The sequence below is a fragment of the Nylanderia fulva genome, unplaced genomic scaffold, assembly GCF_048542155.1.
Source record: "Nylanderia fulva isolate GAGA-0341 unplaced genomic scaffold, ASM4854215v1 Scaffold11, whole genome shotgun sequence".
Classification (NCBI taxonomy): Eukaryota; Metazoa; Arthropoda; class Insecta; order Hymenoptera; family Formicidae; genus Nylanderia; species Nylanderia fulva.
In genome coordinates this window covers 2,845,190-2,869,322 of record NW_028189302.1, presented here as the reverse complement: position 1 = coordinate 2,869,322, position 24,133 = coordinate 2,845,190, and the positions used below count along the sequence as shown (strand labels likewise).

Genomic DNA, 24,133 nt, shown 5'->3' with positions numbered 1-24,133 from the left:
ATTATATTGTACCATTTTCGTCGGCAACGGCTCTCATCAAAAGCCGAAATGACTCTCTTCGGAGGCGTCATTTTTACGGAACCGCGGCACAATTCGCACGGCTCGCGTCCGAATCGAGTTATCGCTGGTCCATTCGAGAGTCGGCCATTCGTCAGCCGCCGGAATTGCTTCTCGAAATGGAGCGGCCCGGTTATAACGGAGTACAGCGGCCGCCATTTGAAAGTCAAATACTTGCGTGGCGGAGGACGGCAGGGTAAGGGACGAGAGAGGGAGTGAGAAAGGGCCAAGATCTCTTGGGAGATCTCAAGACATTTCGTACCGTCCTGATATCCTTCGCAGAGAGACCGCAGACTTCATCCGATTAATGCGAGCTATAATGCGGCGCGAAGCATCTTGCCAAATTGGCTAGGGCTGGCTCAATTAAATCGGAATCATTTGGTGGAACGGACATCGAGCGGGCAACGAGGCTTGTACGATCACGAGAACGCTCAGATTTTTCAATAACGTGGAATGCTGGAATTTTACACCGCTTTTCACACGCGGATGGTATTAAGAAATTCTCAGACAGCACACTCGTGTAAAAGTGCGAGAAAAAGAGAGATGTCACTCGTAGATTTTTATTTACTCTCTCTCATGGCTAAATGGACTAATCATATCAAATGGCCTTGTTTGTTTGTTTGTTTTTTTTTTTTTTTTTTTTTTTTTTTTATAGAAATTCAGTCTCTCTCAGAAACGTGAATTTTAGAGAAATTGTGTTATACACCTTTATTATTTATTATTACAATTTATTTCATTTTAATTATATCACAATGCATGTAATTAAATTAATTAATAAGATACCGCTTCAAGCTATTTTAATTCAAATTGTTGGTAAATATTTCTATAAGTGAACAGAGCATGAGAACTACTACATTTCATTATCAATTTTGTAGCAAATTTTTAAATAAATTTCATGAAAGTTTATTATTTCATGTATATCATTAAGCCGCGTATATGTGTGTATGTAAGTTCATAATTTTCAACATTAAGTATATCAGGGGATACTTATTACTTCAAAATAAAATTCCTATTAAAGAAAAATTTATCTGAAATTTTCTGAAGGACAAGATTTTTTTCTTACATAATCTTATAGTTTAATTGAACGAAATCTTGTAACTTTCTATTGCCTTCAACCGGAAAGATATTAATAGCACAACTTCGAAACAATAACCATTCTTCTTACTTGGCGCGGAGTTTACCATCATTGGTCGATAAGAAAACCAATAGAGTTTTGGAATACGTACACTGTTTATAGTGTTGACATTATTGTACAATGTACAGTATTATAGATAAACTAATCGAAAATTTATTCTAATTAATCTAAGTATTTTCTATTGTATTGCGCAACAATGATTTTTTTTAGATAATAAATAGAGAAAGAAAATTAATTTAAGTCAACTTCCAAGATGCACAATGCGTATTTAACATATATATTCACGGATGATAATGAATTGTCTCCTTCTAAGTAGGAAAAAAATTTGAATTTTTCAATGTCTGTTTTCTTAGAACATTCAGGTTTGCATATAAAAATTAAAAATATTTATCTACTTTAATAATATTATAACACATCAATTTCATATAGTTTGAACAATATTTAATCTTCGTAACTTGTAAAAATAAAGCTTCGGCTTCGAAAAAGTTTTTCGTGTACTGCCTTCATCAATTACTACGCGTATAAAAAGATTTGTTCCACTACTACATTATTACATGTAATATGACTATAATAGCTTTTCCAACAAGTAAGGGGAAAATACCCCACTTGTTGATCGCTTTGACCAATTACTGTATATTATATTATTATTCATTTTAGCAATAACTTTCAATTTTCTTTTTGAAATTCCAAAATAAAAAAGATAACTATTATAATAAAACAATTTTTTAATAACACGAAAAAACATCTCACAAGAAAATTCACTAAACAAATACTAAGAAATAATTTTTAGATAATTAAAACACTTTATATATAGACATATAATTACACTATCATGTATGTATTCCTATTTTTTCGATACGAATCTTTTAAAGACTCTGCAAAAAATTAAAATTTAACGGATAAGAAATAATATCCCTTGAGATATATTTTGCAGTAAAATAAGGAGCGAATAATTGCAATATTATTTTTCTTTACAATATAAACTTTTGGAAAATATACTGAAAAGTGTCCATTATTCAAAGGCGAGATTTATTATAAAAATAACTAACTCTTTAAATTCCAATATATACATCCTTTTATTTTACATTAACAAAGAATATTTCAGTTTGTCTGCGTACGTGATATAATTGAATAAGCGAGTGAAAATAAAGAAAAAAAAAGAACATTAGTTCGAACCTATTTGTAAAGTTTTTGGGGCTTCCTCTCCCTCCCATCCCTAGGCGGATGCAGTATACGAGCGGACCGAAATCACGCTCTGATATATAGATTAAAGTTAGTTGTCGCGTATGCCACGCGTGACGGGACGAATCGCGTTGGGACGCCGCACGTCGAAATCCGCCGCTGCCGTGACGGAGTTCCGCGTAGTTACAGTTTCGATTGCGGCCGTCGCAACGTCCCGGCAACCCGACAATTCCGTCCACGGCAACCATTCGTATCCGTGTGATCTTACTAAATAAATGAATTTTACTCGTAACGTGAATCAAATTTCAATCAAACTGTTGCTACGTTTTGTAACTTAAATTTTCTATTTCTCAGCAATTTTCAACTAAAAGAAAATAATGCACGCTCTAACGCATACATAAAATAATTAAATATTGAATTAAATAATAAATTAATGTAAAGTTTTGCAAGTAATTTATCGTGCACATTGAAGTTTATTTAAATTGACATATAATTTAATATTTCAAATATCACCGCTTTTATTTCATATAAATACAATTTACTTGATGAATAAATGTCATTGCTCTATGAATTAAATCTGAATTGCAATATAAATACAATTTATTTAACTTTATTAAATTTAATTAATTTATCAGAGGAATTATATAAATATGCATAATAATTTTATAATAAATTCAACGACAAATAATAGTTTTATCTTCAAACGTGAAAATTTTCTAAAAATAGTAAACATTTGTTGTGATTTTAGACCGAAAAATAATCTGTAATAATATTTCTTTATTGTTTTATTAAATATGCTTTAAATTAATAATATCCTGTGGATTATGTGTGAGTTAATCGGTATCGTCATTAATCAGCTGTTTTCATTCGTACAGTAATTTCATAATAATCCGCGTGCGAAATCATCGTGTTGGAATTTGTCCTGTTTATTTAAATAAATATATGTTTGCGTGCTAACCAATCAACAGACGTCATTGTGATTAGACTTTGTTAATTAATTGCGACAAAGACGGAGTGCCCTAATAATTAAATATTTGCCGTCATAGATATATACAAAAGATTCCATCGTCATATTTCTTTTTCATAATTTTGTTAATTGTGAAAAGATAGATATTGATTAATTAATACGAAAATCAAGCATATTTTGTTAATTATTCAATGTTATTTTAATATTTGTATAACAATAAGTTAACGTAATTTTCTAATATTATCAGAAAAATATATTGATATTTATTATTTATTATTACTATATCATTATATATATATATATATATATATATATATATATTTTTATTTACAAAAATAGTATTGAGCAATCTTTTTAGAAAAATTTCATTCAAGCATGATATATTGATCATTTATCATATATATATATATTTGTTCCGTTTAGCTAAATATTTTCTTTAAAAAAAAAATTTTTTTTTAAATTAATTCTTATCAACTCCAAATATCATCAAATTACTTTTGCGAAAAACTTAAATATAAAAATAAACTGCTAATTAAACGCCATATTGACGCTTCCTTAATGAGACGTACACAAACGCGTATCTCTAAACTTTATATAAATATATATTCACGAAAAGCGCTTGTCGTTCAGTATAGTTATTATATCGTTAGCAATATGATATAACTCATAAAATTGTAAAAATAAAAAAAATTATATGTGAAAAAAATTTCAACTTGCATTAATTTTTTCAATCATGATAAATTCATGATATGTAATAATGACGTTACAATTAGTGTAGAATTTGTCATCAAATTCTTAAAACCTCAAATTATGTTATACACGCTCTGTATATTGTTACAAATTAGTCTAAATGTAATATAAAATAGCACATTTAACAATATTATTTTCACGTAATAATTTATAATAAAGACTGATAATATATGTCAAAAGCCGTGTCATTAAAATATAGGCAATTTAATCTGGAAAATTTGATATTACGTCATTTTTGTTTTTTGCCTTTTATACGTGCGAGTTATTACTCATCGCTAAACGCACATACACTGTGCTCGCATAAATAATTATTCTATATGCGGACACGTCGGAATCATTTTAATCCAAATTGGATTTCATCCAATTCCACGTTACAGTTGTTTCGTACATTCGAAATAGAATGACTCACGCAGACAAAGACCTTGTTCTAATTTGACTTGTAAAAATTCAAAAAGCCTGAGTTAGTTGGCCAGGTGCATCTTAAACGCAAGTCGTAACTTGTACACATTTACTAGTTAATAATAGAAATATCTAATATGACGTATAGTTTAATCATAGATTAATTTAGATAAACATAACTCGAAAATATTTTTTATTAAATGACAATCAATGTATCTTTTTTAATTTTATTCAATTTTTTTGTCTTTTTTCCACTAAATGCCTTAAATTTGGTGTACAATACATTGTGCATATGTAAATTAATTATTCACAATTGTATATATAATCATATACATAATTGTATATTCATATAATCATATGCACAATTATTACAAGATAACTTAGAGATATGGATATATTAGGATTCAACGAGCTGTCGAAACTGTCACATCAAACATATGACGCATCACTGGTTTCTCTCGCATATGATAATGACGTTTCTATTAATATCAATCAATAAACTATGTATTGATGCATTGAATAGGAGAGAAAAAATAATGATATCAACATTTCATCTAAAAAACTTGCGAAACAACGTTAATTAATGTTAGTATCTATTTAATTGCACTTATTATACGTCTATATATTTAATTATTTTCGTATTGTTATACAAACATGAAATTATTTATAAATTGTATAGTAATAATATCTTTAATTATATTTTATTTCAATAGTATTAATTATATTAATAAATAATATATTCGAAATCTATCATTAAACATTTAACAGAATTAAAAGATCTTTTGTATGTAAAAGAATTTATATTCATGAATCCAAAATCTTTTCGCTTCATAAATCACAGATAAAATCTTTTAGGTTTATAAACTGCTAATCCCATAGACCCTTGGCAAGTGTTTGCTCCATAGACAGATCCGTGGATTCAACGATCCATAAATTAAAGCCGCATCTCTACCGTCTAGCAAAACCTTTCGACAAAACCCATCAATTTTGAGAATTACCATCATTAAATATACGAGATCGCAATCAAAAGGAAAAAAGTATGCATGAAGAAAGATGCAACTATATGTGCAAGAAAAATTATATAAAAATGATATATATAGCTGCAATATATTCCAATAATATATATTAATATGTACAATTTTTACAGTAAAAACGTAAAGTGTAATGTAAATTAAGATTTTGAGTGTAGATGACAAGTGATTTTACTCAAATGTAGAATATAATCTTCCGTTACTCACTTGTAGATTTTAATGTTATCGAGAATTTAATTCTATCGAGACATAGTCGGCATTTCATACCAACGCAAATCGATTAACATATATCTATATAATTATCTATATAATTATATACGTATCATCAAATAACATTGCCAATTTGCAAAATCGATTATAGTAGAGATGCGGCTTTACCGAATGACCTTCTTGATCAGTAAAGCTTACTGTATGGCGCGACGCGGCTTTAGGATGCGTTCAAGTAGAATAGCCTAAAATTAAACCGTCCCTGCACACGTAGTTTTTTTCCCTACACTTAGCGTGTTCCAGAATCGCCGGACACTCTTGCAATCAATGTTCAGTAGAACATGTAGCAAAAGCGGACAATTCAAATATTTGTTATGTATTAATTACATATTTAATTTGTGTACAGACACATAACCAATACTATAAATGCATGCAAAATCAATAATTAAATTTCGCATCCAATAAATATGTATCTATTACGATTTACGATTCATGAATAGAAAGACCACTAAACGCGCGTGTGTGTGTTTGTGTGTGTGTATATGTTATGTTGCATTTAGATAGATATTGTATATTTGTATACGCGCGTGTATAGATTCTTTTCTTGCCAAAAATATTTTAAATTAAAACACTAAAAGCTTATATACAGAGATAACACAATACAACATATACAAGTTATATTAATCAGTCAATCAGTAAATCAGTCAATACGTCAACTAATCAGTTGATCAATTAGTCAGTCGACTGACCAGTTAAATAATAGACTATAATATAAATTACTTATTTATATACATATACACAAAATTCCCATTTCATCATATATATACATATATATATATATATATATATGACGATGATGAATGATTATATATATACAGAGCAATTATTCAATTAAACTATCTGTCAGCATTCTGTATAAAAAAAGAAAGTTTTATCGAAACTGATATTTACGAATATTTGTTAAAAGACATTTTATTTCAGTTTTGGTTTATATTTTATTTTATTTTAAAACAATTGCTCTATTAATAATTTCTGACACAAATAAATAAGAAAAAATTACTAAATAACTTCACAAAATTCATATTAAAAAATTTAAGTTTTTTTTGTGAAATATAATCATTATTCTGTAAAAATATCTTTATAATTTTAGATCCTTATTGGAATATTTCTATATAACTTATCAGATTATATTTTAAATATGTGATAATACTCTACCGTCATATAAAAAATTGCAATTTTTACTTCAATTTTCTGAAATTTCTCCTTTTAGAAGTGAATTTCAATTTATGTGAATATTTTCTACGCTTTGTCTACAAATATGCATATGGAATACTGTTCGAAACACAATTTTCGAAACTGTTGCTTGTTTGCTGAAAAAATAATTCCTTAAACAATAGATTGTTATAATGAAAGCACCGAATTTAAACCTACGCGCGAAAAGGCAAAACAGCGGATTAATTTGGACTTGGAAGTTTCATATCACTTTCAAATGCTAAAACTGTTAAACAATTAATTGTTTAATAAAATAAAATAGATGCGCGTCGTCCGACCACTTCTACATTTCGCATGGAACAAAAGGGCAACGCCATCATCATGTCGGCCCTTTTCGAGAAACTCGTGAGGTCGTTAGCGGTGCGAACTTGTTATTGCATATTGTCGAACGCTACATTGTCTGTTTGGCGATATTGCAGTTTGCATTAACTCACGAAATCGCGAGCAAGTCGTTCGCGCGGAATCACTCGCGGATCCCATAATTCCAACGGTCGCTTTGTCACAACTTCATCGCAATGTTGTCGCAACGAGACTTTGTTGCAGCTGTTAATTGGCAATTCCAAAATAAATGTCAAAAAATCGTGTACATGGAATACAGATTCACGACTCTATTGGAACCCAATTATTTCAACCAAGTTGCATGCACTTTATCTGCAATTACTAAATAAACATGTAGTTCGTATATTCGTCATGCTCGCACGTCACATATAACTAGAAATGAGATAAATATATAAGGTGTCTGATAACTCGCGACTATTATTTTAATAATATGTTAAATCTGACTAATTTGAAATGAATTTCTTCAAATAGAGGTATTGAAATATTAAAAAATTTATTTTTCAATTTTTAAATATTTTCACATCTCTGACAAAATTTAATAACTTAAAAATTTATTAAGAAATTTTGAAATATAAATATTGTATGATTTATATAATGTATAATCCGCATATAATAAGCTTTAATTTAATGTTCCGAATTAAACAAAGTCTGAATTATCATAACTCTATGTGTCTGCTAAATTTATATTAGTGACAATTTGGCATTCTCAATTCAAACAAAAATTCTCAATTTAATAAATCTTTACACATATAATGTAAAAGATTACAATAATAAATTTTACAATTTTCAAATATTGTCACAGAGAATGACGTTTATATAAACGGTAAATTTTCTTAACATATATAATAAAATTTTCTAGATTTCCTTTGTATTTAATTTAACCAAGCTTTAACTTTATTGGATTTTCTATCAATGTTTGAATATCACAACATTTATGTCATTATTTTAATTTTTAATTTTTTGTTATTATTTTTCAAAAATATTTCTTCGATATATTTGCAATAATTTTTTTACTGTTATTATTATTACGGATAACATATGTTTAAGAGAAGAAATGGAAGAAATAAGGTCGTTAATGAAGGATTTAATCGCGTTAGGCACTACGCCAAGTAGTTTAATAGCGACACATTCTTATGCCTCGCCGGACGATAGATCGCGATTGAGAAATTAGAATTGTGCGAATTATTACTCGTGAGATATTTTCACTTGGCGCAAATTAATGGGCGACTTCCATTCAACATCGATCGAGCAAGAAAATAATAAAATCGAAAATAACAATTTTATATTAATCATGAAAACAGATTAACATATCGTTATTATATGTATAATTTAACCTGTCTTGTAATATATATTTTATTATTTATCTTTTTGCACAAATTCTTTTCGTCAATTTTTCATAATGTAATTATATTAAAACAATTAGAGTTTTATAAGTTTTATTTAAGATGATCTTGCATGAAATGTTTGGCATATAGCAGCTTTTCCTATTATATTAAATATATGATCATTAATAATGAACAGTTATATTATATCTTGAATGAATTCATATATGTCATCGTCACGTACTCTGGAATAGTTATTAGTTCAACTTATGTTCTCACTGGATGTAATTTGTTACTAGGTGTTAATTAGCCTCATTCATCTCTGCCCTACAGTTAAAACATAGAATTTCCGGAAAAAGGTCTTATCCATGCGCCAAAATTGTATTCTAATCAAATAATTAGCTCAATTTACTCGATTATACAAATTGATTTTAATTAGAAACTTTATAAAAATAAACTATTTTAAAATTAAAAGAAATAATTGAATAATTAAATATAATTGCGATAAAATATATAGGGGATGGTACTAATTAACATATATGCAGTTTAATTTTCTTATATTTATGGATTAAATGGAATTTAAAATCACCGACACACTCTCATCAGCCTAATTCTTTTTATAGCATGACTTCCGATACTGCGACGACATTCGATACTGCAAAACCGAAAATAGCAGGCGGTATCCAATAAAGACGAAATTGCACGATCCAAACACATGGAATATACGCATTGATGTTTAATGCAAAATTCAAATTGCCTTCCGACGCCGTTCTCCTGCCGCGGAAACATATGACGCAATCTTGGCAGGTATTGTCAGGAAACCGGCGACATCTTTAATGTATGAGAGAGAAAACGGGTAGGGTAGCTGCGACGTAATTGTCAGTACGAAAAGAGATGAAAGAAGGAGGGTGAAGGAGAAAGGGGAAAAGGTGAAGGAAGGGAAGAAGCGTGAACACGTAAATTTCTATCAGAGAAAATCGAGGTAAATTTACATGATTCTTCCTCAAGAGTCGAAAATGCAAGATCCGCGTCATTTCGAGAACAATTAAGATTGATATGGAAGAAGGATAATCGATTGCTTGAACCGGATTAAAATTAAATATTTATAATTAAAGATATATATAGTATGTAAAAAAATTAATGAAGACATCATATTTAATAATAATTTCATGATATCCAATAAATAAGTTGTTCACATATTAGCAGTATTATTATATACTAATATTATTAATAGAGCTCATCGATGAAAAGTATTTTTATTTTCACATTTCTTTCTTTCTATCTCTTTTTCTAACTCCCTCTCTCGCTTCCTTTACTTCATTTTTTTTTCCCTCACTTTATTTCTTCTTTTTCCTCCTCCATTATAATTATATATTAGCAAATATTTCTGCGTATTTTTGTTCATTCTTATTAGTTATTATGTTCATTAATCCACCAATTCAGAGACTATATAAAAATATTTATAATCGATATTTTATCAGTAATATAGATTTGAAATTAATCGATAATATTTAATTCTCTTAGTAACGCTTATAAATGTTAAAACGTTATCTACAATTATTATGTTAAATATAGTAATTCTCCTGTGTAACAAAAAAAAATATATAAAGTATTGCAGAATACCAATAATCTCTTCTATGCAAAGCGATTCACTTAACAGTTAAATGCATCTCATTCTGTTTATTTAACTCCCGGATAGGATTGAGATGAGCGGAATAACGAAAACGCGGAAGACGAGAAGACACTCGAAGTAATGCGAGTCGAGCCGGGCGGGTAACCATTGGCGTTGATCCAAAACCGTCTTACTCTGTTCAAGGTGCATTAAGATACCTCGTTAGTCACGCACGGCTAATGCATAAATCAGAAAAATGTCCAGGTGCGATCCAATTAATATCGTTTCATCGCCATCGCAATGACGAATCTACGTGCGCACGACAACGGTTATCAATAATAATTATAGGCTAAAAATACGTATACATATATAATAGCTCTGTGGACTAGAGAAATATGAAATAATATACGATATTTTTAAGGTAATAAAATAATATAAAAAATTTATTTATTTATTTAATTTATAATATAAAAAATATACAAATATTTAAAGGAAGAGAGTGTGTACTTTTTATCGTATTTCTGCATATTTTTCTTATTACTCGCACTTTCTTTCTAATATGCAAATAGATTTTATTGTATTTGCTCCCAGAGCGCTATCCTTTTCCATGTCTAAGTTTATAATGTCTCTTTTATTATATGACGCAATTTAGTGAAAACCATCTTTTACATCACTTTATGTATATTTTCAGTCTTTTAGTATACATATAAATTTAATATATTAAGTCTCAAAAGCAATAGCGATGCAAATTTATTGTTGTCTTACTCTCTTAGAGACCAAAATATTTAAGCAAATATTTGAAGAGCTGCGTGTATATTTTTAAATTTATATAATATAATTTATTATTATTGACTTGTTCGACTGCTCAATTGCGCGTCAATTTAATTGCAAGACTAATTAGATTATATTAATCCAGTTAAAAATACATGAACTGACACAAAAAATTCAACACAGTAATCAATATAATTAAACCTTTATAAATAGATGGAATGTCCGCGGATAATTGACAATTTGTTTAATATATATTATATAAATATTTCATAAATATTTTATAAAAATTATTTGATGTAAATATAATTTGTTACGTCTTCATTATATCAAATATATGCTCTATTTGTCATAATTCTATATTTACTGCAATAAAGTAGAGTTATTTGCACACTATTTTGTATAGGAACAACTCAAGTCACGTAGACTAATTGTAACTAATGCATTCTTTACCATTTTGTTAATGTTAAACGCGCAATCACGGGTTAGCGAGCTATGTGAATGTCCGCGAATGAATGTGAACACCATACTAAATTTACAGTAACGGCAGGTGAATGGGATTAGAGGATGAATTGGATTTTAAATTAGAAATTCGCTGGCTGACTCGCTTCATCTTACTTTACTAAACTGTCATGGTTGCTAGGAAGCAGTTACTCTTACATCCCATCGCTATATTGTCTCTGTCCTTTTACTTCTTATCCGCTTCACCTTCCAATTCTATTTCCTTTCGCCTCCTCTTTTGCTACGTACATTATACTTACTGAACTAGTGTTCTTCAAACTTTTCACAAGTGCATCTTATATTGGACTCAAACTATATTTTCTTTATAAGCATAATAACAAAACTTACGATACGTCTAATAATTCAACAAAAATCTCTTAAAAAAAATTTAATTTAAAAAAATCGTAAAATTAATAGTAATTATAAAATATAAAAAATTGTTGCTGTATATTTAAAAAAAATTTTTTTTTATCTATCTTTAGTATGCTAAATATTCAACGCGACGTAATGATTCATACGATGAATCGGTGCTGCAATTTTATAAAATATTATGTAAAACGTGATATTAAAAATGCGACATTCTGCTTTCCAATTCTCGCAATTTGTTTATGTCAAACGATCCTTTCAAGATCGCACATTAATTATGCATCCGATCTATTAACTTTTATCAAACTTTCAACGGAACGAGCTTCGCGTCCATGCACCATGAATATTTATAAATAATTTGGCATGCATAGCATAAACAGATGTTAATTAGCAATATGCAATCGAGCGGCATCGCTACCGTTTTCAAGAGTTTATTACACATGGAAAAGAAACGCGTCAAATGGGATTTTTGATTATTGAGTGCAGAAATGAGTATACATTTTAGCTTTTTTATGTTGGTATTTTTATGATTTTTCCTCATATTTTTCCGATAAATAACAGATACTTTTTATAAATATATGTTGTTAAATATATTTAGAGATTTATCATTTATAATATAAATTTATTTCTTTAATCATTATGATTTCAATAGGTTCTATATAATATTTTACTGTATGCACACATATATTTTGGAATAAATCATTTTTAATTATAGTTGTTATAATAACAAACAAGAATTTGATATCACAATCTTTCAGTCATCAGCAATTTTGTAATTTTATAAAATTGCTACAAAATATATCTCATACATCTTTTATTATTTGTTGTCTGCATTAAATTTATTATCAAGATCATTTTCATTTCACAAAAATTATGCATAATTTTATTTTATATATATATATATATATATATATATATATAATACGAAATAATTTAATAATAAAGAAATAATTCAAATCTTATATATATATATATATATATATAAGATTTGAATTATTTCTTTATTATTAAATTATTTCGTTTATTTATTATATTACACACATTTACTCTAAATTGTCTGTCGCCAAACCTCTTACGATAGATTAAAAATGAAAATAACAAAAGAGAGTCTTTCGTAATAAAGGCGCATTTTCCGAACAATCGTCTCTATTACCAGCGTCGATGACGCGCTTTGCGTTACACCGCCGCCAAAATTAGCGCGCGTTTCGATGAGTCAGTCGCGTGGCACACGCGTCGCATTCCAACTTTACATAGAACCGCGCCCCACAAATATAAGGCGCGCAACCACTTGATTCAAACATCACCACGTAATCCCGCATTCTTCTTGGCATGACAATTCGAATGCGTGGGATGAAGGTACTCAAATAGGAAAATCGGGAGTAAGAGGAAATACGCATGAACGCACATTCATCAGTCTAATATTAATTATTCTTAATTATTCTTATGGCTTATTGGATATTTAATTCCTAAAACTAAGTCAAATTAAAATACTACAATAATATTTCAAGATGCAAAATTATATTTTTGTCGATTAATTTAGAAACAATTTGAAGACAATTTTAACAAAACAGATTTCTAGATTTTGTTAAATTATTAAACATACGTACATGATAATCGAAATTTTGCTAATAATAAGTAAGAATATTGATTTTAAATGGACTCTAAAGCATTTATTATATATATATATATATTATAATATATTGTAGTAAAAGTACATTCTGTATAAATGTAATTTGAGTTTAATTTTAATTTGGCATATATTTTAAATTGCTGGTAAGATTATATTTTAAAAATTCGAATTTCTCTCTTGCAGTATTTAATGCATTCGAGAATATATAGAAATATATTTAACTAAATCGATGAAAGGTAAAATGATGAAGAGACTAAAAATATCTGGACTTTTCTTTCAGAATCTGAATAACCATACAGAATATGGAAAATTTTATATATTGTATAAATTATAAAAATAGAAAAATTATAAAAAGTAAAATGTGTCAAAAAAATAAATGGAAATAGACATGATAATAAAGACTGAAAAAGCAGACAGTATCTGGGTCACACTCGGTTGACATACATAAATTTTCCAGTTACAAGAAAGCGCAGAGTCTAGCAATCTCAGATTTTAGTACTACTCTAGGGTTTGCCTTTATTCCCAATTGAGAAGTCGTGATAACGTCAAAGAAAACTTTGAAAGGTGACCAAGTTCTGTACCACATTGTCACTTAGTGTAACAAGGTTATTTTATACATCAAGTTATTTTAGAGAATGTATCAGAAAGAATATATCCCGATTTATTCTTATCTCTCGACAGTTTTTTATTAAATAAAAACCGTCACATTATTTAATCAAATAACCTTAATTTATTATGAGAGTTAAAATCACAAAATTGTTTCTAAAGCACAATATTTTTTTATCCAAATTTATTTTATAATATAATATATTAATTTTATTATTATTTTAATATTATTAATTTTATAATATAATATATTAATATTTTGCTATAATTTTGTATTAACATTTCGTTTTGAAAAAAGAGCCGTCTGCGATTTGGGAAATCGCAAATATTCCTAAATTTCTCGCCGTCATCGTATATATCCTCTCAACATCCGGCCGAAAAATTAAAAAGAACGTTGCATGGCAGTACTAGTTCGCAATCCACTATGCGGCTCTTGCAATCCGCGTAATAAATAAAGCTTATAGGCAACAGGAGGGGAAGCTTGCACGAGCTAACGGTCTCACTTGTCTTACTTATTACTACGCGGAACGGGTTAATTGATCGATTGGCTACAGCACTACTCTGCGCGACGCGACGTTGGGCTGCTTTTACTATGGCAGGTGAAAATCTATTAGGAATTTAGTAGAGGTATCCCTTTTCTCTTCGCAACAATAGAAATTGCCAATGAAGATTGACTTTATCTCAAATGGACGATTCTTGTACCTGCCGCAATTCTTTCTGACTCTAAAATATTTACCGTAATCTTCTCCTTGCTAATGTTAACGATATGAAAAAAGCGACATATATTTGTTCAAAATATTATATTAGATTGGGGTACACAAAAACTCTCTTATTTCATTATCTCAAGTTATATATGTAGTTATATTGTGATATATATATATATATATATATATATATATATATATAAGTCTTTTTTCGTCGTAAGATCTATTTTAAATAAAGCTATTGGTTTAAACTAGAACAAAAAGAAAATGATATTTTTTATTAATATTATTCTAACAATAAGACTGCGTTATATCAAATGTTTATAGGTACACTCTATTGTTTCTTGATCTCAAGTCATTTGTTTAATTGTGATACTAATATCTGCACTTTGTGATACTAATATCTGCTTAGTGTGTTGAAATTCTATCTAGGAAATACATATATAATACTGAAATTCAGAGTTGTAATATTCCACGAATACAAGTTCAATTTCGAGAATTATGCATGAGCTTTTCACTTGTCTAATACAAGAAGGAGATAGAACTTTACGTTTCCCGTCTACAAATAGCTGACCTCGTCATCTTAAAAAGAGGCCGCGGCACTTTGGGAATCTCTGATCTGAAATGATCTTCGACCTCTGTCGAATCACACGTCATAAAATGCTATATATGATTTTTCGTAAAACCGTTCGTAAAATGATTATTTTACATGAAAATAATTATTTCACATTTAAGAAAGCTCAATAATATCAACATTCTTATCGGTAATTATTAAACTGATAAATAATATATAAATCAAAATGTTAAATAAAATATTAATTAAAATATTAAATAAAAGGTATATAAAATTATATAAAAATGCATCAAGAGTCTACATATTTTGATACATTTCCGAATAGTTTGATTTAAACGTTAATTAATATAATTATAAGATAGATAAAGTAAGTTTTTAGCTTTCCTAATTTACACAGCATTTGCATTGTAATAATTTTCTTCTGTGATATCTCACTTTGGTGTCTCTACGCGAATACACGTGTGCATGTATAATCAGCTGCACTTTATTAGCTTTATTAGCAGTACTATGCTTATTACATACGTGAAGATACGCGAGTAAACAATCATATTCGTATATCTGTCTAGTTAAGAATTATAACTGAATTTCTAATTTATTAACTTTAAAGTAGCTATGCTTTTCTTTCCAAATATAAACATGAAAAACGTGAAAAATGCGACAAGCAATACAAATAACGATTCTCAATCGTTCCTATCATTTAATTCAATAATAATCAAATTTTTATATTATAATTTTATATTATAAAAAAGTTTTAAATGTACTAATCGATAAGAAAAATGAAGTAACTGCAAATAATGTCATTGCATTTTAAACGCGCGGAGGTATCTTAATGAGTCTCTTGAGACGTTCGCGTTGTCGCTAATAATTTTCGATGACCGCGACACGTAAATAAACGCGGGCAAGTAATTTTAGTCGTCTTGTAGCAAGATCTGCTGAATATCTTGGCGAGAGAATAGAGAAGAGAACTGAGAGACAGAAAGAGAGTGAGAAAGAGGAAGATAGGGAGAGATAGAGAGAGGCTAAATGCTCGTCCTTTCTTCCGGAAGAGGAAGGAAGATCGCCTTTAGGAATATGAATAGAAATACAACAAGGCATTTCAAGAATCGCGATGTATCTAAGATTGAATTGAATCTGTGCATATTCATAGAAAATCCGATTTTTCGCGTATTACAAATAGCTTCTCCCTTCATTCCCTTTACACCTTTCGCCTGCTCATCTTTAATTCCAGCTGCAATAATGCACACTATTGTGATACATGTAAAGCAGCCAACTATCCTTAATCTCGACAAGAGCGCGCGTGAGTTATTGTTAATTTCACACCACAAAATGCAAACTCAAATTCAACCTCTTCCTGTCAGTTCTTGTCGCTGTGTCGTTTTACACAGAATATTATAAGAATGTGATCAATTTGTACGCGCAACTTGTAATTTATATTTCTATTCCACATGAAAATACTATTTCTTGTTATGATAATGAAGAAGTGAAATGTCAAACGGTATCGCGCGATCAAGTTTTGCGACAGGTTTACCAAAAGTTGAAAAGCCCGTATGAAGATGAAGGTGCGAGTCGAAGTTTTCCGGGAGTATGAAGCATTTTTAGAAGTGTGAGGGGGACGTGAAAGACGAACGTTGTGATGCTGGACGTCACAAGGGTAAACTATAAACCAGCAAAAGTTCTCGAATGCCCGCGAAAAAGAGTTCAACGTATACATCCCGAAGTTCGCGAAAACTGGATTTTACTGAGGGACCATGCACTATGCCATTATGTAGTTTTAGTTATGGAGTTTTAGAGTTAAAAGCATCCTAGCATCTTTTCTTAATCTTTCTATTTGTTGAATTTTTCATTTTGCGCACAATTTCTGTTGAATTTTAAAAAATTCGAAATAAAACAAACTTTAATATCAAAAGACTAGAACTAGCATTCTCAGAAAGCCTTTCGAAAACGATTTGTGTATCCGAAGTCAAACAAAAATAATGCTCCAGAGAGAAGATCATCAATTCAGTTTACTGTATATTAAAAAACTTAAGTTTTTGAACTTTGATCGATTTTGATCGAAAGAGCGCTAGCATGTGTGCATATAAAACATGAAGTTCCAAATGGAATGTTTAATAATATATTCTTCTTACACATATACCTACACAGTTCAATTATATTGTCATTAATTATGTCAACTAAAAACAATATAAATAATAATAATTTTTTTTTAGATTGTTATATTCACATATGTTACCGTTCTAAAAAAAAATTTACGGAATTATCATTAGCAAATAATATCAATGTAAAAATCTGTAGATCGCGAATAAAAATATTTAAGATAGAAAGATAGGGGACTTTATCAAGCGCACAGAAGGATCGTAGGAGGATCTCCACGGGGAATCCTGAGAAAAGCCACGGACATCCTCTTCCTGAAGAAACTTACGTTTCCTACCGAGTTTCCTTTTGCAAACTTTTACCTTGACCCGCGAAAACGAACGAACGAACGAACGAACGAATGAACGAAGCTGGTGAGAACGCGCGCAACTGGTTGGACCAGGGAGTTTCACGACGCTTTTAAACGTCGCGTCGGCCGAACTTTTCCCGACGCGAGCTTTCGGGCATCGCGACGTCAGGGGACGCCGCAATTCCGCACGACTCTTCACGGAGATATAGAAAGAGAAAGAAAGGGAGAGAATTAAGGGAAATCGATGAGAAGTCTAAAACGAGTTTTTCTCTCACAATCTGCACACAAACCGTTTCGAATGCTCGAAAATACGTGCGATATAATAATGCTTGCAATTTTTAAACACGCACATATATAGTACACTTTCATTATATCATTTTTATAAATTCATATTTGTCGCGAATAATATAAAATAATATAATAATAATATAGAATAATATAGAACAATATAAAATAATATAAAATTGATAACTATTTATATTATCGGACATTTATTATTATTATATTATAAACTAGTGGATTGTTCATTTTAAAGAGACGTATAAATAGAAAATTGTTATTGTATTACTTATAAAAACACAGCCGTCCCAATTGTTTTTAAATTTTTTTAAAAATAATTTGAAAGTTGCAAAATTTGCATTTAGCGTTATTTGTTGTATAAATCTGAATTAATGAAAAAGTTATGTTCAAAGTCTCTTGTATGGTTTTAAAAAATATTGTGTTCTAGATTTTAAAATTACGCATCCATGTGAGTTGTATACATATTGTTTATATATGCAATGCTTGCATAAATAGACGCTTTCATATGTAAATTATGTGTTCTATACATACGTAGAAAATAATCACATATATGTTGCTCTTATTTTAATTATATGTCATATGAAGAAAATACATAACCAATTTATATAAATATTCTAAATCAAACCGAAAATGAAAATTATATGTTTAATACATAGTGCCTCATTAATTTTTATATAAATTAGAATCCGATAAGAAAATCTTTATTTAATATAAAATCTGATATATTAAATAATAAATTAGTAAAAATTATAACGCTCTAATTTAATAAAGATTTTGAATCTTTTCTTGTTTAAAAAGAATGCTTAATATATAATATCGTAAATTTCAATAACAGTTTAAATTAGATTTTTTATCTTCTTGGAATAAAAGTTTTATACATATATGAATAAACGAAAAAAAAAAAAAAGAAAAAGACTAAAGAAAAAAAAGAAAGATGCTTTTTATATTTGCAGTGTGTTTTTTGGCGAATATTTCGTATGAAAAATACGTGTATAACGTTTCTCAAAAATAACTCGTCAAGTTTATAGATGCATTTTTGATTAATGTTTCCTTACCAAGAGTATCAAAAAATTAAATATTAAGATATGAAAATAAACTCTTCACGAATGGAAATAAATAACAAAAACTTTCGTTTAGGAATAGACTTTGTTTTAATAATATTTTAATTTAAGATATTTAATATTAAAATATAATTAAATATAATAAAATTACAATGTGTTAAGCAGGAAATGAATAGTCAAGGCACATAAGCGCGTTAAAATAAAGAATAATTTTAGGATTAAAATTAGGATATCATTTTATCGATCATACTTTTTTTATTTGCGTATGTATATTTGTGATATCGAGGTTATCTCTAAATATATCCACGGTTCCGTTGATTCTATTAGGTATCTGTGAGATATTCACGGGATCCGATCCGTGATACTATAAATTAATAACGATTTCCTAGGATCTGTCTTAAGCTTTCCACTTAACTCAACCGAGCATCAATCTGATAAACGAATTAGAATGATTAGTTTCGATTTCAAACAATAAAATATTTTTAGAAATAATTTAATTTTTAGCTGAGCAGAATAATTTAAAATTTTCCATGAAAAATTAATATATATCAGTAAAAAAATAATATTGATATTAATTTTTATTAAAAATGTAAACCAAGTAAAAATAATAAAACTTGAAATTCTGTTAATTCTTGTCACTGTTCTATTTTAGTTCTATTAGATTATAACTTCCAAAACGAGAAATCACATGCTTCTTGTAATATACATTGAAATAAATGAGTTTTTTCGCAGCTACTCCTCTCGCGTTTCACGAGGTAAATTTGTAAAACATGCCGCAAACTTACTTTTACTTTTTCTTCATTAATGACCATATAATTTAAATGTACCTTATATAAGATATACTGAAAGATTGAGCAAAATTTTGATAGGTTAAACATAAAACTGTATATATATATATATAATATTTCATCCAAATCCTTATGCTTATTAATTTATTAAAACTTAAACATTTTTATATTTGTATAAAATTTTAATTTTATTCTGTCTCTTTTAAGATATATCTCTCTTACACAAGATAATTGTTTAACATCATAATATATATTCGCGCATATTATTATTAGAAAGCTTGCAATAATAGAGAGGTTTCATACAGATTTGCAGAAATGTACGTCTTAATGCAACCTGAGTGTGCCAAGTTTTCATGCTTTAATCTGAAGGTCACATTTTACGTGTCTAAGAATTTGCATACATTTTTTAAAACTTATATACATTGTATAAAATGTTTCAATGTGAATTATGAAAGAACTTATTTAAAATCAACCATAAATTGATATCATATAAATCAACTGTACTAACTTCATATCATAGTGTGAGTTAATTTTTTTACAATAATTAATAATTTCTTATATTTAAAATTTTTATTTATTGCATATATAGATTTAAATGTGTTTAATATATTCAACATTGTAACTTTTTAAAAAGATTTTTTAGGAATTTTATTACTTTATTATATATCGATATTGAACAATATTAATATTTACTTATTGGTATCGTTCAGTATCGAAATATAATAAAATACTAAAATCTTTAAAAAATATTTAAAAAATAAACATACTGCCAAATATACGATATCGGCAACAATGTTAATATATTGTCAAAAAAATGTATTGATATCTACTTTCTTCAATAATTCTTTTTAAATTATTTAACATATGCATATATTAATCTATTAATATATTTTGTATAATAATGCATAATTCTAATATTTAATAATTTGAATTTTACATTGTATAAAATGATGTTAAATTATCAAATACTCTATTAATTTCTAAGATGCTTTAATCAAAATTATAATTGATAGAAAAATCCTATAAAAAGAATTCTAACAAAAAAAAAGAAACGATCAATATAGTGACATGAACCATTAAATCTAGTTACAGTCAGCCTGTCATTACTTTCGTTTACTTGACATCGAGTTATACTATCACGTCTCTTGATTGTACATCTTAGCAATACCTTCTTTCTCTCTCTCTCTTTCCCTCTTTCTCTACACTAAATGTTTCCAAATTGAAAAGTTGCTATAAAAATTCGCGATTTCTAAATCCAATATTGCTGCGGGACAACTAGTGAAAAATTTAAACTTTTTTCCCGCAAATTCTCATCGGTTTGAGAACTATCGAAATCAACAAATACGATCTTGGCGATTTCGGCTTGATATTATCTAATATTTAATAATTTGAATTACAGCTATTTTACATTGTATAAAATGATGTTAAATTATCAAACACTCTATTAATTTCTAAGATGCTTCAATCAAAATTATAATTGATAGAAAAATCCTATAAAAAGAATTCTAACAAAAAAAAAGAAACGATCAATATAGTGACATGAACCATTAAATCTAGTTACAGTCAGCCTGTCATTACTCTCGTTTACTTGACATCGAGTTATACTATCACGTCTCTTGATTGTACATCTTAGCAATACCTTCTTTCTCTCTCTCTCTTTCCCTCTTTCTCTACACTAAATGTTTCCAAATTGAAAAGTTGCTATAAAAATTCGCGATTTCTAAATCCAATATTGCTGCGGGACAACTAGTGAAAAACTTAAACTTTTTTCCCGCAAATTCTCATCGGTTTGAGAACTATCGAAATCAACAAATACGATCTTGGCGATTTCGGCTTGATATTATCTAATATTTAATAATTTGAATTACAGCTATTTTACATTGTATAAAATGATGTTAAATTATCAAACACTCTATTAATTTCTAAGATGCTTCAATCAAAATTATAATTGATAGAAAAATCCTATAAAAAGAATTCTAACAAAAAAAAAAGAAACGATCAATATAGTGACATGAACCATTAAATCTAGTTAGTCAGCCTGTCATTACTTTCGTTTACTTGACATCGAGTTATACTATCACGTCTCTTGATTGTACATCTTAGCAATACCTTCTTTCTCTCTCTCTCTTTCCCTCTTTCTCTACACTAAATGTTTCCAAATTGAAAAGTTGCTATAAAAATTCACGATTTCTAAATCCAATATTGCTGCGGGACAACTAGTGAAAAACTTAAACTTTTTTCCCGCAAATTCTCACCGGTTTGAGAACTATCGAAATCAACAAATACGATCTTGGCGATTTCGGCTTGATATTATCTAATATTTAATAATTTGAATTACAGCTATTTTACATTGTATAAAATGATGTTAAAAAATTATCAAACACTATTAATTTCTAAGATGCTTTAATCAAAATTATAATTGATAGAAAAATCCTATAAAAAGAATTCTAACAAAAAAAAAGAAACGATCAATATAGTGACATGAACCATTAAATCTAGTTACAGTCAGCCTGTCATTACTTTCGTTTACTTGACATCGAGTTATACTATCACGTCTCTTGATTGTACATCTTAGCAATACCTTCTTTCTCTCTCTCTCTTTCCCTCTTTCTCTAGAACACTAAATGTTTCCAAATTGAAAAGTTGCTATAAAAATTCGCGATTTCTAAATCCAATATTGCTGCGGGACAACTAGTGAAAAACTTAAACTTTTTTCCCGCAAACTCTCACCGGTTTGAGAACTATCGAAATCAACAAATACGATCTCGGCGATTTCGGCTTGATATATCGCAAGTCGCAACCGCCTGCTCAGCCGCGGTCAGTATTCCTGCCCGAAGGAACGAGTTGTCCCTCCGGGCAAGGAGAGAAAGGCCCACCCCCGTCACTCGCTTCCCTAGCTTACAAGCGGAGAAAACCCGTGGGGGTTGCGAACGCTATTCAACCGTAACAAAAGGCAATCACCATAGAAGTGGTGGCACTGAAACTAGCAGCGGTCATAAGTTATCGAAATCACGTCGATATTTCGCGGAGTTTTGCGAAATAAACTCTACCGGTGCGCTGGGAAGTGAATAAAAGTGTGCGCAAAGTGTGATACAAATTGAATTAATTATAATATAACAACAGCTGAATTTAAAACATTTCGGTTAAATAAATTGTTGTTAGTTATACAATAATAACGATTAAAAGTGTGAAATAATTAAATGTATTAATAATAAATCAGTAATATTAATTATATATTATAAACACATTAATAATATGTAGTATTATTATTATAAATTAATAGTAAGATTAATAGTTTGATTAAAAACAATGAATAGTAAAATAAAAAGGAGATAAATTAATTGGAAACAATTGAATCTAATGGTGCTAACAAATGAATAATAATAAAATTTGATTATTTCAATTTTTTTATATAAAATGGATTTATTGTGTTATGTATAATTAATATTTTTTTAAATGTCATTTTTAAATCGTGCGTTCTGTTTATTATTAATCGTTTCCAAAAGAAATGTTTACCCACAGAGATGCGTTTATTCTAGTTTACTCGAAACAACAATTGTCCTATTTTTGCGTATATAGTGCTCGTTGAATTGTTTATCAAACATCGCACCAACTAGGATAGCGCAGCAATCAGTTGAGAATCCCTCGATATAATCCCGATTGTGCCAGGAAAAGCGATATGGGTTGTTTGAATTTTTACGCAAATCCGTCAAATCCGCACCAATGTAAAATTTCAAACAAACGAAAGATTTGCTAACGTAGGTATTGACGATAAATTTGTGTCACATATAGAGAAGTACGTATGAAAACGGAAACGTCCGTCAATAAAATTATAAAAAAATGCACCAACTGTAACAACGATTTTATACGGAAGGGAAGGGACTATACACACAATCATCGTCAATTTCTGCATGTTCGTTCGCGTTCAATTGAATGCTCGAGTATATCAAGTGTCATTGATATTCGTTTAAAAATGTATGAAACTACTCTCGAGAAATCTTTAAACTAATTGTCATTTGTTTCTATGCAAGTTTTTAAAAGACATTTAAAAAAATTATATTCTTCGTGTAATAATATAAGAGAAATATAATGAGAATATTATTTAATTTACGGTTTCATACT

The 24,133-nt window shown here is 28.8% G+C and overlaps 2 protein-coding genes across 2 annotated transcripts in view; one reads left to right on the top strand and one right to left on the bottom strand.

Annotated features, from left to right (window-relative positions):
• LOC114943065 (uncharacterized) overlaps window positions 1-17,929 on the bottom strand; it is a 116,654-nt gene extending 98,725 nt beyond the window's left edge. Inside the window, exon 1 of the mRNA XM_029318643.2 lies at window positions 17,842-17,929. The gene's annotated coding sequence lies outside the window, so the exon portion shown is untranslated. The remainder of the gene's footprint in view (window positions 1-17,841) is intronic.
• LOC146724950 (uncharacterized) overlaps window positions 1-24,133 on the top strand; it is a 345,089-nt gene that overhangs the window by 249,123 nt on the left and 71,833 nt on the right. The window lies entirely within an intron of this gene.